Genomic DNA, 13,205 nt, shown 5'->3' on the forward strand with positions numbered 1-13,205 from the left:
TGTTCTTAAAGCAGACTTTCAGAAAGAGCTCAGGTGTGCTAAATCTACAGTTTTATTTATCGAATGCACAGGTTTCAATTACAAGGAGAAAATGGCCCCACAGATGCGGCCAATATTTTTGTTCAGTAAAGATTAAATTGTTTGGCTTATGATCAAGGGATGGCAAAATGCTTCCTTATTAGTATTAATTTAAAAGGGGATATAATACAGTTAGATAGGAGGTAATTTAAACAAAACAAAGAATTCCTACCCAGTTTCCATGAATTTACTTCTGAACTTCAGACTTTAATATATGCTTAAGTCCAGTCTCTCTTCTTCAAAATCAAAAATATGGACCAAAAAGTTCTTGCATTTTGCACTTCTAGGGCTATTTATCTTTGTAACGTTGCAATTTAAGGTTTGAAGCAGTAATTCTGTGCATCTTCAATGTAGTGATCATCTTTGGAAATTAGATCTGCTGCTAAAACTAGTTTTTGAATAATCCAGAAGCTTGCAGGTTTTACTAAGATGCTGAGCAGTCACAAATTTGGGGGCTGAAGTCCCCACTGAGACTCTTGTTTTTTCATTTCACTTTAAGCCTTTCACCCCTCATTAGCTTTGCAGAAAGCTGCCAAACATGTAGACATTGAACTGGAACCTCATATAGCATGCACACAAAACTTTTGGTTTTGCATTTACTTTTCCTGTTTTAGGGGTGACTTCAATACGGATCATCTCAGGACTTTGGTGAACTAATGGCATTATATTCCTCAGCTGCACTGTTGTCTGGAAAGCTGTGCCCTAAGTGCCTATCCTCAGGAGGACCAGAATATAAAATTTTCAGTGAAAATCCTCAGCAAAAGGCAGATGGTGGTGATTTTTTTCTTATCACAGAGGGAGGAATAGAGGACATTGATACAGCCTGGTGTTTTTCCCATGGGCATGTCGTGGATGATCCACAGGTTGTGCATCATAAGCGCAGCCGCTGATTCCGTTTGCAGTCTTGCTGTGAGGAGAGTTGTCGTACAGAAGTTTATTCCCCTGGAGAACATACACTCGTTTTTGCTCAGTAAACTCTAGATTGCCTCCTACAAATATTTTCACTTGGAAATTTCATCTTAAGGTTCTCCTATAGCTTCATTAAAGAGAGGTTTTGTCACTTATGAACTGGGAAACTACTGCTATGCCATCTTCATTCATAACGAAACTGTTTGCATATAGATGTTGATTTTACTTTTTTTTTAGGGAGAACAGTATTGGGTTTGCATTTGCATTATGTAAGAGAATTCAGATGAGAAATACTATTTTGTACTCAGAATTACAGCTTCTACTCTGGTTTGTAGCTGATTCTACCTGTCCAAATAAGCTTTCTTTATGTCTTGTGATGATTTAATATATCATTTCATCAAGATAACTAAAAACATCCCCAAAATTATTCTCGTTGGTGATTATTTCTTTTGAAAATGTTAACTCACACATTAAGAATGCAAATATCATATTTTGTCCTTCCTTATGGGTTTTTCCACTCTTTTTTTTTTTTTTCAAATGTGAATAACAAAAGAAACATGTTTGACAAAATTATACTGTAGATCTGATCTTTTATGTCTGTATGGTAGCTTATACTATCTGACCTTCCTTCTTGAGTGTCGGAAAATTCAGCAAAAACAAAGTGCTTAGCAAGAATATTGCTTCAATTTCAGATTTGTTTTGTGTAGGAAGATTTTAGGGAATCAAGATTAGTCTTGATGCAGGTAGATAAAACTCCTTCTCCTAGAAGGAGCAATACGTTGTAATATCAAAATTGAATTCAGGTTCATCCTTAATCTGTATTTAGGTGCCAGTACCAGAGTTATAGCAATGCAAATCTACTGCTTCCATGAAACTGTTCTGGTTTAAATTGGTGCAAATGACGGTGCGTATGTACTTGTAGCTATTCCAAATATGAAATAAAGCAGGTAAGATCAAATCTACTTCGTAGCTAATTTTATATTTCCAGTTTCTTGAGGAAACTTCAACTGTAGCTTAACACTGCCCAAATCTGAGAGTTAAAAGAATGGAAAAGATGTGGGGTTCGGTCCGATACAAAGGGGTAAAACGGAGATAAATGAAGTAGTGATACTATCTGCTCCCAATGTTTTAGACAAGTAATTCTAAGATACTGTTTTAATTTCAGTGTTTTAAAGTATTCACTTAATTTGGGCTAGTTTCAGAAGATGCACCCATTTCTAAAATTAAATTGGCTTATGGTGTATTTAAAGAATGCCCCATAAACCCCCCCCCTTTTTTTTTTGTTCAGATAGAATACTTTTTTAAAAAAAAATAAATAAATTCTTCTGACGTTGTTTTAATATTTAACTATTACTGTTTTCTTGAATATCTATTGAACGGTTTACCTGTTACAGAGTAGGGGAAATGATCTATACACGAGTTTGTAGCATGAACATATATTATCGAGATGTTAGAAAATGCATTATAAAGAGCAGTTCCATGTGCATTAGGAAATTGTATTTACCATCTCAATTTTTCCTTCTCTGGTTTCTTGTTTGTCCCTATTTTGAGACTTATTTCCAAACAACTTTTAGACCACGATTATTCTTTTCAATAGTTGAAATAATTTTTCAAGGTGTTGGTGCAAGTTTGACTGGTTCAGAAATTTATGCATTGTAATATTCTAGTTGTCTTTTAACAAAATTGGATTTTCTGACTTTTATGGGTTCTGAAATTTCCTTGACGCACAAAAATTTTTGTTAGACTATGATATAAAATGGTTTTGTGGAAATCTATTCTGTGCTGCTAAGGAACAGTGTGTGGTTTAGTAGCATGAGAATTAATATATTTTGTGCTATTTGAAATAAGTGTGTGATTAATTTTTTGATGAGTTGCAGGCTACTGCAAATCCAATTTAGGCAAACAAAATTTGAAATATAAATGTGTTAACTGAAAATATTTAATCATAGACATGAATATGAACTTATCATGCTCATTGCTTTACACTTGCAGGTTGGCTTGAATTATTAATTAGATAGTTCAATTAGAACTAAAGTGATCTTTAAGGTCTCTTCCAACCCAAACCATTCTATGATTCTATGATTAATGAATATTTTTCAGTAGAAGCGGAAGAGTCAGTAGCACTGTCTGTGACTGTGATGAGGAACATAGTCTTGCTGGTGGCCAGTAGCAGTAGGAGATTGTTTCTCCTTCTTTGCTGTCTTGGCACAGCTGACCACCCTTTTTTGTGTATTGCCTCCCTGCCTGCCCCCCATCCTGCTCCCTGTGGTGTAGGGAGCAGTGATTACATGCAGGCTGCTGCTGCTGGCATTGGATCAGCAATGGCAGATGAAAAAAAGAGATTTTTTTTCTCTTTAGAGTGTGTTCACAAAGGATCAGTCCTTTGTGAAAATGTATATGTTTTAATGCTAATAAAGGTGATTTTCTTTTTGTCAGTTTTTTTCCATGTAGGAATAGAGTCAGTGTGCTACTAAAGTTTGCCTGATAACAATGCTGAGTGGCAATTAAAATTGCAGGCAGTTGGGGTATTCCATCATGTTTGTAGCTGTTTATCTTCCTTGTGTCAGAAATCAATGTTGCAGCAATGGAAAATATGAAATGAAGAAATAAAAAGTTGCATTCTAAGCTTGAAGTCAGTGCACGTTACACTGAATTATTAAACAATATAATTTAAAAACTTCAGAAATAAAATTGATGTTGAAGTCTCTCCATTTCACTTGATAATCAGGTAATTGATACAGAAGAAAAGCTAGGTGCACATTCTTTCAGTTACTTTACCTTCAGTTGTATTTTGATGTATGTGTTTGTTGTAGGTGTAGGACACCAGTAGACAGGCTACAGTAAAGTTTAGCTAGTGAGGCACATTGTACTTATGAAGCAGTGAAAGAAGATGGTATTTGAAAGGCAACCTGATGGGATGGATTACGAAGGACAGCAGCATGGTGTCTGTAGGGGTTTGATGTTTGAGAATTGGCAGATCCTTCATCAGCGATCAGGGGTTACATAGGCAATGTTTGGATGAGAGATTTCAATTACCAACTGCACGTCCTCTGGGGCGGAACCACAGTCCAGAACAAGCTCCAGGGCACTTGCACATGAATCTGCAAACCAGGATCCAACCCAGAGCGGGAGGTGGAGCGTGGCACTGCAAAGAAGGGCTTGCAAACCTCTGGGGAGTTCCCTGTGTTAGAGACCAGATGTCAATAAGATGCAAATATATGATTGTAGAGAGACTGGATTCCTTCTCACTCTGGAAAAGACAGGATTTAAGACACAAGTAGGATCTCCTGCCTGTGTTTCAGCAGCTTGTTTGATTTGTGAGGATCTTTGATGTGACAAATTATTCTTTAAAGACATTCAAAACAAATAGTTTATTGGGAAAAAAGTCAGGATTAACATTACTCACTTCAGCGCATTCCCCTCACTTCCCCCCCTTTTTTTTTTTTTTTTTTTTGTATGTGCTCTAATCTATGTTTCTCCACTGTTACCTAGTAATAATAGATGTACACTCAGGGCAAAAAATAAGCCTGATTAAATGCTACATTATTGCTTTAGGTGTCATTTTTCAAACAGAAAAAAAAAAAAAAAGGAGAAAATTAAAAGAATAAACTTCTTTCTGATTCTTCCCCCGGTGGCATCAAGCCTTGTAGCCTTGTCATGAAAAGGTCACTTAGATTTTAGACAAAATGATGGCAGCAAGTACTTTGTTTTATGTTTGGGCTCTTTCCTCCTGATTTTCGCTGTGACACAGCATGGGGCTGCTCCTGCTTGCGGAGACTGTTACAGCAATGGGCATAAGGCAGCACGGCGAGTACCAGAGCTCCCAGCTTTGACAGAATGGAAGAAGAATGACAGCAAAGAGAAGAGAAAATCATATCCTAAGTGAGGGTTGTAGGAATATTAAATCTAACACCTGACAAGAGATTACTCCAAACCCGGCAGCCTTGAATATGAATCATTGTAATGAACTCTGCATGGAAGTGTACCTGAAGACAGTCCAGAAACTCAGTCTAGTGAAAACACAGTTGCTCTCCTGCCTCTGTCTCTGACAGCACATTACTCCTGCTATATTTACTGATACTCAGGTTTTTTGCTTGTGGTTGTGTTTTTCGGTGCTTAAGAATTTGTTTTTAAAAGGGTTGGTCAATTCTTTTATTTTCTTTTTTTTTTTTTTTTTCCCCAAAGTGACCATTAAGATTTTAAATTGTTTACAATTTTTTTATTTTTTTAAAGTTAGATTTTGTTTTGATGACTGTGTAACTTGTTTTTTGGCTGTAATTCAGAGGAGGTTTTTGTTGGTGGGAGAAATTATTTCATTTTCCCTGTGTTTCACTTCTGTGTGAACTTTTTAGAGAGACCCGTTATCTATGTGGCTTTTGCTCAATATTGAATCAATGCACTGAGAAAAGAATAGTGTTTCCTAATTCATCAGCACATTGGTTCCGTCCCTATAGTCTCATATTTAATTGCTTAATGAATCCTGCCTCTACTTAGCTGAGATCTCTATGACATTTACAGCTCAAAGCAGAGTGATTAAAGAAGCACAGCACTTCGGTAGGAAACATATAATTACCTTCCTAGATATACAGTAATTTTTCATCTAAGATCCATAATCCAGTCCATATAGAAGCAGGCTGCTGGCTCCAGTGTCAGTGGTCCACTGACTTGAGAACTATGGGGGCTTCTATGTTCTTTGTGTGGTACAGATGGTGGAGAAGTCACATATGAGACATTTGTACCAGATGGGCCTTTCTTTGGTACACAATTTAAGAATAACAACCATTGTTTTCTTTGAGGCGTTTGTAAAACTGAAGTTTGTTCCTGGGCCGGAAGTATGCGTGAAAAATTGCGAATCACCAACAGCAGAAGAATTATCAAAACAAAGAGGGATTTGGGATGAAATTCCTAAGAACAGGCTCAATCCTAGAAAGTGCCGAGTACTACTACAGAAGGCTGACTGCTCTTGCTACTGCTGAATCTAGTAGCACGAACGTGCACCTGTAACAGCAGCTTAGAAAGCACCTGGATATTTCTCTAATTTCATTTGGAACCACAGAATATCCTGAGAGCAGGTGACATTCTTCATCCTGCTTATTTAAAGCCCTGTGCGCTGCTGCAAATTTAAAATACCGGTGACAGGAGCTAAGCCATTTCAGTTTCAAATTAAGGATAGACCTATTTTAAATAGTTATAAAGCCTTTTAGCAAGACCAGTGTCCAAGTGCAAAGCAGAAAACTATTATGGACTGACAGGTGATTTCCTAAATGGAGCTGCAGATGACCAGGAGAGGGATGTCTGCAGTGCACTGTACTTGGTATATAATAACAGTTGCATACAGTCCTGGTAACACAGGTGGAAACACACGGGTGGGAGGGAATTGTTTGAGATGCAAATAGATCCCCTGGCTAGCAATCTGCAGCCATACAAAGCCACGGATTTGTTAAATATTTTTTTATGGTTTCTGCAGGACAAAGGAGAAAAAGAGAAAGCACATAAATACAGATTATGCATTTTGTTGCTGGTAACTGTTTTTTTTTAATTAATGCTGAGACAAAAATGTGTTAGTCAAATGTATCAAGCAAACTAAGCAATTCTCTGCATATCTACCATATATTATCACATATATATTACTACCAGTTCTCCAAATCATTAATTAAGCAGGCTTCTCTTATGTGTAGATTATGCTGGCAGGTTAATTATGGTTACCAGGTTACTGAATCAATAAATGAATGGGGGAAATGGATTGCGTGCCTAGAAGAAGTGTAAGATTAGAAAAGGAACAGAGGGGATATACTAAGTCTGTTTAAGGGGAGAAGTCATAAATTTGAATTTAGGCTAAATCATGAATAAATTTCAAGATCTTTTTGAAAAAAGAAAAAATATTTTAAATGCTAATTGCAAGGAATAATAGAATAGGAATAATAATAGAATCCTAGAATACCAGGTTGGAAGGGACCTCAAGGATCATCTGGTCCAACCTTTCCTGGCAAAAGCACAGTCTACACAAGATGGGCCAGCATCCTGTCCAGCTGAATCTTAAAAGTGTCAAATGTTGAGGAATCCACCACTTCCCTGGGGAGATTATTTCAGGGGCTGATTGTTCTCATTGTGAAAGAAATTCCTCTTGTGCCCAACTGGAATCCCTCCAGGAGTGATTTGTGCCTATTACCCCTCATCTTTTCCATGTGACTCCTTGTAAAAAGGGAATCCCCATCTTTTAGTAGCCACCCTTTAAATACTGGACCATGGCAATAAGGTCTCCCCTAAGCCTTCTCTTCTCAAGGCTGAAGAAACCCAGGTCTCTCAGCCTCTCCTCACATGACAGGCTTCCCAGCCCCTTGATCATCTTTGTGGCCCTCCTCTGGACCCTCTCCAGCCTGTCCACATCTTTTTTGCATAGCAGAGACCAAAACTGAACACAGTATTCCAGGTGTGGCCTGACAAGTGCTGAATAGAGTGAGACAATGACTTTTTTATCTCTACTTGTTGCCCTTGTTGATGCAGCCCAGCACCCTGTGGCCTCTCTTTGCCTCTGCAGCACACTCTTCACTCATACTGAGCTCATTGTCCCCCAGGACCCCCAGGTCCCTTTCCGCAGAGCTGCTCTCAAGCCAGGTAGATCCCAGCCTGTGCTGCACTCCCGGATTATGTTTTCCCAGGTGCCAGACTTTATACTTGTCCTTGTTGAATGTCATAAGGTTCTTGTTAGCCCACTCTTCCAGCCTGTCCAGTTCTTCCTGCAGGGTGGCTCTCCCTTCCGAAGTGTCCACTTCCCCACTCAGTTTGGTATCATCAGGGTACACTTGCTCCCATCATCCAGATCACTTGTGAAGATCTTACACGGCGTTGGGCCCAAGATCGATCCCTGGGGGACCCCACTTGTGACAGGTGGCCAGTTTGAAAAGGAGCTGTTTCCCACCACCCCCTGGGTGCAGCCTCTGAGCCGGTTCCCCACTACCCACAGACCACTTGTCTAGACCATAACACATCAGTTTCTCTAGAAGGAGGCTGTGGGGAACTGTATCGAAAGCCTTGGAGAAATCCAGGTAGTCAGTGTCCACCACTCACCCCACAGCAGCCAAGCAGGTCACTTTGTTGTAGAAGGCGATTGGGTTTGTCAAACACGATTTGCCCTTGGTGAATCCAGGCTGCCTTTTCCCAATCACATGCTTCATTTGACTTGTGACAGACCCCCAGGAGGATTCATTCCATAACTTTTCCTGGAACTGGAGTAAGACTGATCAGCCTATAATTTCCTGGATACTTCTTTAAGCCCTTCTTATAGATGGAGGTGACATTAACCTTCTTCCAGTTTTCTGGGACATCCCCTGATCTGCATGACTTCTCAAAGATTATGGAGAATGGCCTCTCAGCAACATGTAAGAATTATAAATTTAGGCTTTTCTCCCACAGGTATTGGTAATGTGTATAAATGTAATCCCTTTTTATATCCTTGTCTTACTCAGTCTGCAAGAATGACATCTCTTCTGTAGAGTCTTTTGCCCCACCTGAATTTGCAGGGCTATTGAAATTGTGATAAAATACTCGCTTGTATTCTGCAAAAAGCTTCAGGATTAGTTAGCTCAGAGCCAAGACCTTCCTTTTTATGTTTGAGATACTGTTCACACCCTGTCTCACAGTGACAGGAAGTTATTTATATTTACCAAAAGAGTAAATGTAAATATAATATAAATTGTTTCTATGATTATTGTGGTGTTAGAACAATTTTTGTTAAAACATATTCAGTAATAATTAGCCCTAAAATTGGCCTCTCAGCTTTGGTCATTAAAGGGAAGTAGGTCACTGGTTCCTAGCAGAAGAAATGCAATTTAAAATTAAGGACATTACCCAGAAGGACTTTGGTTTCTTCATCTACATTGCCTATGAGAAACTCTTTCAGAGATAACATGGGCTGATAATATGATCTTGACATAACTCTTCTTCAGCATAGGTGGAGCTGAAGGGGTATGGCTCTTGTCATAATTTCAAATACTACTGGACTGAATATATGCTGCTCCCAATAACTTGGGTAGCAATTATTGTCAGTGTTATTGAGTTCCCCCTTCTGTACTCTTCCACTAAGCAGAACAATGAAACGGTTGATTTTTCAGCTATGTCTCCATTCCCTAGTTCACTGAATGATACTGGAATTTTATCAGACAGAGCTATTTCTGAGGAGTGGAGCTTAACACAGAATATTCAGGTTGGAAAGGCTGTAATTTGTGGTAATGCCAAGGAGTGCAGATTTGCACACTGAGCTAGCACTGCACTAGCACTCTTAGTGTCGTCTCTTCTAATACCAAAACCATGAAATGGCACCATGGGGCTCTTCAGCTGAGCACGGTGGCCAAGGGCACAGGTCTCCTCTGCTTTCAGTTATTCTGAAAAAGCTACTTCTCCCAATTGCACATCACAGCATCTTCACTGGAGGTTTTGGTCCCCCTGACCCATCAGAGCTCAGTGAGCTACTTAGATGACCATTCCTTAGTCTGGCTCAGTTCACAAGGGCAGGATTAACCAAAAGCCTTGAGATAATGTCTTTACTTAGTTCTTTCTAACATACGTAAACTAGAGAGTAGTTCCATGTGCAGAGCACCTGACAAATTTGGGGAGTCTCCAATAATGGGATAGTAACCTTTGGGTCAGAAGAGAAGGGGTGTGCAAGACCTTCTGTGTTCTAGCTGACCGCTTAAATTATTTTTCCCCCTATAAGCCCCACCATCCATTTTGGTCACCCTGGAAGATAATTTGTCTTTGACCCATGTGTTGCCATTAGCATTTCATCCCTCTGTGGCACTTCCCACCTTTTCATTTGTTTTTTTTAATCTGTTTAAATTGTAAACTTCTTGGAAGAAGGTGTTTCTGTTTTCATGATGCCTAGCAAAACAAAGCCCCGATCTTGTTCAGGTTCTTCAGCTTCTGCTGAAATAATTAATGTGGTTTTGTGTGAGCTGTTGCAAAGTGCCTAGAGACTGCTAGATTTGCCTATGCAGTTGCCGTAGTGCACCTTGGCCAGATTGTTGTTTGTAAAGCAATTTTGTCTCTAATATAAAAGACACTGTATAAAATCAGTTCCTATTATCTTTTCATAGAGAATTTTCAGTCTGAATTGTAAGCTTAGAATTGCTGACTATCTCCTTAAACACTTCCAGATAATAATGATACATTTCTTCCAGCTAATATATATCATTACTTTTTATCAAGCAAGGCTTGGTTCATAGCTATAGAAATAATATGATTTACTGGCTTCTAGCCAATCAGTTAATTACCTGCTATAGTTACTTAAAGCACCTGGGGCTTTGGTTCATTCCAGTGTAGGTTATTAACTTCCTGGTAAAGGATCAGTACCTCATAAATAGTTTCTCTAAACAACTTTACTATGCTGCCAAAGTTGAATTTATTTTCTTGTATTATTTATTCTTATAAATAAGAATAAATATGTGGGGCAAAGCCTTAAATTGCAGTTATAGTTACATAAGGCAACTATTTTCATTTGAGATATCAAATAGTAGGTCCATATCGATGTGAACAGCATACAAGTGTCATAGACCTGTTACTTCAGCACCTTCAGGTCTTTGGGAGAATCTCAGTAGTTTTGCATGTACCGGACTGGTTGAAGACTGAGTTGTTTTGTAAAACTTAGTTTGTTTTGGTTTTTTGGTCTTACTGTTTTAAAATAAAAAGATCAGGCGAAGAGGTCTTAGGCCAGGTTTCACTTGTGGTAAGTCCACTGAGATAATTTACAACAGTTAAGCTCTGGCTGTCTTAGAGTAATTGAAACAGTTAAGAGACTTTTTCACCTCTCTTTATCTCATCACTTCTTTTTTTTTTTTTTTTCCCCAGAAGTCATAAGCCACTTATTTGTTTAAAATGTGGGAGAATAGATGTAAAAACCACTGTTTTCAGAAGGAAAAAGCTGGGTCTGTCTTTGGCCCGAGAACCATCCTTTAGGCAGGTTCTGTACATGAAGTTAGAAATAATTTTTCTGCAACGTTCTTATGGTTTTGGTTATAAAAAGTGTCTCAGCTGATGAATTGCTTTTGTAGTTCAAGGGGAGAGAAAAGATTCTGTAATTGCTTAGGTCCTAGGCCTTGCTTAGATGCCTTATATCTGCTAAATAAACTGGTGGCCTGGATGGTGAATTTAAGGACAGGTATTACATGCTGTTCTTGCAGTGGACCATTCCTACGTTCTGTGTGAGCTGAACTCCCTTCGAGAAGTTAACAAATATGCCCCGGGGAAAGGAATTGCATTAATCCAGTTTCAATTGTAACCTCAAGTGAAAGGAGAAGTTAAAAGCTTCCAGTCAAACACAGCGGGCAAAAAAATGTTTTTCTTTTTGTCTTGCGATGCTTATATTCTTCAGGGTGGGTGAGGAACCTGCAAGAGCTGGAAGCAGTGACTCACCATGGTAGGTGGCTGGCCATCCATCCATAATTTAGAAATGACCTCAGCTAATAAGATTTGTCAGCATCAAACCTGTTTGACCTTGGCATGTTAATATGGGTTTGGATAGTGGCTGGAAGGAGTGGGCAAAGTAGGATAAGGAGGCAGAGCAGAGCATGGTCTGTGCAAGAAGGCTGAGAAACGTGGTGCTTGCCATATTGCTTTATTTATATTACTGTAATACTATGGACAAGACAGAAGAGGAGCCACTGGAGCAGGAGCAGTTCTAGGAGAGATACTGAGGAGTGCGGTGCTAGTTCTCCTGCCCTGCACATTCTGGCAGCCTGCAGGAAAGGAAGCTGCTGCACCCAAAGCTACCTATGATGAACGGGTAGCTTTTGTGCTGCCCTGCTTTCTTATTTTTTTCCAAAAACCTGAGCCAAGGTCACATGGTACTGGGTAGTGGATATACCCATACAGAACATTCCCTGTTGTGGGAGTTCAGCAGCCAAATAAGAAAGAATGGTTTAAAGATGAGAGCTGATGCAGAGATTAACTTTGTTGTCCCAGTTTGTATAGGTTGGCTGTTGATGGCTAAGCTAGGGGAAGAGGTGGATTGCCCACCTAATGAGTGCCAAAAGGAAAAATGTAGGTTTCTATCACTGCTGAGAGGTGGTTCTGACTGAGAAATAAACACCAAAGCAAAGCAGCTTTAGCTGAAAATTGGATTCTCAGCAGCAGGAAGTGTCTGATCTGATTGTTCACACCTTTTTTTTTTTTTTTTTTTTTTTCATAAACTTGGGCAGGCTGTTCCTTTTCTTTGTCTCTCCTCTTTTTCTCTTCCCCTCCTCCACCTCCATCCTCGACTTTCAGCCCCCTCAGGTCTACCAGTTGATCTCTCTGCCCTGAGACCTGAAAGGAACGTTCTGCTCTAGTGAGGAAGTGGCAGCTTCTTTTATCTCAAGAGCTGCAGTTATCTGACTTGTGCATCTCAGAGCAAAACTGATAAAAACTGCTAAGACAAGACACTAATTTTCAATCTTTAATAGCTTATCATATTTTTAAAATCTTGTGAAAAAAACTGTGTGTTAGTTAAAAGATGATTAAAAGGGATGCTTATGAATAAAATATACCAATTTATGTCTGATTTTGTAATAATGGTCTTAGACTTTTCTATTTTCTCTGACTTAAGCCTGTATAAACAAAGGGGTCACAAGAGAACTGCATGTCTGTGCTTGTTTGAAACAATTGGAATTAGTGGCACGTGCCCATTTCAGTGCCCAAGTTATGTGGAAGCACTGAAAATTGTTGTGGTTGTGTTCCTTTTGTACCAGGATAGTTCAAGATTTGAAGCCAAGACCTAACCCATCTTCTTTATATCAGATGATTCAAACAGTCTTTGGAACAGTATAGAAACTGTAGTAGAGTTATCGGGTTTGTGTCATAGGAAGGGAAAAAAAGAGAAAACAAGTATTGTCTTGCCTAACTTTTTTGTTGTTGTTGTTGTTTTTCACAGTTTTCATGCAAGTCATTATAAAGCCACCATTGTGAACTTTTTGCCTGGGTGAGAAGACTGTTAGGTTTAGGGTTCAGACAAGCATATGCCCATACATGATGGATGGGCCCTTCTCAGGTTTTGAATACTTGTCCCCCACCCTGTAGTTTAAGCTGACTGGGCAATAGGTTAGGATAGATAGAAATAAGCTATTTGGAGTGGCACAGTCAGATGAAGATTGGCACTAGTCTAATAAAACCAGTTCAAATGTCTGTTTAGAGAAACAAGGGAAGTAGTCAAGTGTAGGAAGGTAAAAGTTACATGAGAATCTCAAGTT

The 13,205-nt window shown here is 39.1% G+C and overlaps 1 protein-coding gene across 4 annotated transcripts in view; it reads left to right on the forward strand.

The window, feature by feature from the left end:
- The window catches only part of TPK1 (thiamin pyrophosphokinase 1), a 320,623-nt gene that overhangs the window by 108,804 nt on the left and 198,614 nt on the right, over positions 1 to 13,205 (forward strand). The window lies entirely within an intron of this gene.

This window comes from Athene noctua, chromosome 2 (assembly GCF_965140245.1).
Source record: "Athene noctua chromosome 2, bAthNoc1.hap1.1, whole genome shotgun sequence".
Classification (NCBI taxonomy): domain Eukaryota; kingdom Metazoa; phylum Chordata; class Aves; order Strigiformes; family Strigidae; genus Athene; species Athene noctua.